Consider the following 2,360-nt stretch of genomic DNA (forward strand, 5'->3'; position numbering starts at 1 on the left):
ATCAAGGGAATTTTCGATGACAACAGTGACCAAAACTCAGAGAGCGTAGAATACAGGGAAAATGCAAAATTAGCATGGGCATATACCATTTCATCGGTAATGCAGTCACCATACTAACTCAAATAGGAATCCAATTTAAAATGAATACGAACTTATTTCGGTGACTGCATTACCAACGACAGGGTGGATGTCTTTGCTAGTTTTGCAGCTTCTTTGCGCTAACTGAGCAAATAAAGTAACCGATTCCTTCATCCGCGGTAGCCTAGTGGTGAGAGCTGCATACTACAAGCCTGTAAGTCCCAGGTTCGATCCTCGGTTGGAGCGATTGCCAAAAAATTTTGTTTTTGTTATATCTTTTATTCTTCCAAATTTTATTTGATTTATATATTCAATTGTTTTTTATTTTATTTTCGTTTGTTTTATTTTATTTCGCATTTTTATTTTATGATTAGTTAAATTAAATTTTTAGGGTTTAATTTTATTAAAAAAGTCAAAAACAACTTTAAAAAGTATAGAAGTTATAATTGAATCAATAAAAAAAATTAAATGAAAGTTCTACTGGCTGTGGGATTCAAACCTACGACCTCGCGGCTCGTTCATCCGCATTACTGCCGTCTGTCAAGGCACAATTTTGATCAGATCAATTGCGGCGTTAATCCGGATCCCTCCCGGGTATCAAGACGCTTTTGCCCCCTATTTCTGAAAGCTTGTAAAACTAATTTTGAATTGCACGACCCACTCCGTTGCTTATGCCAGGATTTTATCTCTCATTCCAGCACGTTTGATATATCAGATCCGCTTTTCAGCATTAAGAAATCGATACTGTCCTCTCTCAATAAATGAATCATTAAAATAAAGACATAAAGGACATAAAATAAATGAATTTAGTTCTGTAGCTGAACAGTTTTAGATCTCGACATTTAACAAACTCGTGCCTATCGTCGTTCGGCGCAAAAATTGAAAATACTGGTTCCGTACGTCATGCGGACTACGCCTCTCGTGCGGATGGGCGGGAAGGGAGGGTAAAAACTGTTGGGATCATCATTAAAAAAAAAAAAACCTTGCCGCTTGCTTTAAGGGCCGTTCAATATCCGGTTAACACAAACCGGAGGTAAAACTTTCATAATGACGTCTAGTAACTTTGACGAAAGCTTAACTTATTTTATTTTATTCATTTTAGTGCAGTTTTAAAAATCTTTTGCGAAAAAAACTTTACTTTTATTTTACTCCTTTGATTGTACATGTTAAATAAAAGCTTGTTTTTAAAAAAATATTTATTATTATTATATTTACATTACATATTTTATTTTTATTTATATAATGAAAACAGCTCTTATAAAGATTTTATTCTGTCGCTTTAAATAGAAAAGTTCTTTAAATGTAAAGTATATCTTAAACTGAAGCATTTTCATGTAAGTTAAGTGCCCGTTGTTCAATGTATGGCTATCACCAGTACATCATTATCGAAGATTTCGGCATCATGCATATAACATGTGATCGACAAAGCAGTTGTTGTATTTAACCGGGGCTTCTACCTCCGATTTGTGTAATCAGACATTGAACAACGGGCCTTAAGGGCCAATTTCAAATGAATATTTAAACGGCACTTAAGTTTAATTGTGGATTGCTGTATGACCAAGTTAAATAAAAGCTTGTAATAAATAAAGAGGATATACACAACAATCCACAAATACACTTTTTTACCAAGGATTATATTTCGTTCAGGTATACAGCATAACTGCTACAAGTAGCAAACTATTTTGGGGGTGTTAAAAAGTGCGTAGTTGTTTTTTGTTTCTGCGGCACAAACGATTATACTATGGGTCTGGTTCGATGTCGAAATTTAAAACGTCGAAACTAAAAACACCGAAAAAAATGTCGAGAAAAATAAATAGAAAATTAAGAATGTCGAGAAAAAAATTGTCGAAAATAAAAATGTCAAAAATAAAAATGTCGAAAAAATAACTCGAAATAATGTAATTAATGATGGGTGAAATTCGCGCGAATTTTACACATCATTCATTACATTATTTCAACAGGTTGATTTATTTAAGTTAAATTCCACTAATCCTATGTAATTACTAACATTATAAATGTCAAAGTTTGTGAGTAAGTATGTTTGTTGCTCTTTCACGCTAAAACGTCTGGATGTATTTCAATTAAGTTTGGAATACAGATAGTTCTTGAAGAGAGTTGCCACCTCTTTAAAAAGTTAAACTCTGTTAATTACAAGTTAAACAAAATGTTACAGAAATGTGGGTGTTAAGCGAGAGCGGTTCAGAAACTATATATTTCGAAAGTATTTTTTAAGATGGTTGCCACCTGTTAAAAAAGTAAAAGTCAATTAATTGATAACTAAA

Source organism: Rhagoletis pomonella, unplaced genomic scaffold (assembly GCF_013731165.1).
Source record: "Rhagoletis pomonella isolate Grant_MI unplaced genomic scaffold, Rhpom_1.0 Rhpom_scaffold_04713, whole genome shotgun sequence".
NCBI classification, from domain to species: domain Eukaryota; kingdom Metazoa; phylum Arthropoda; class Insecta; order Diptera; family Tephritidae; genus Rhagoletis; species Rhagoletis pomonella.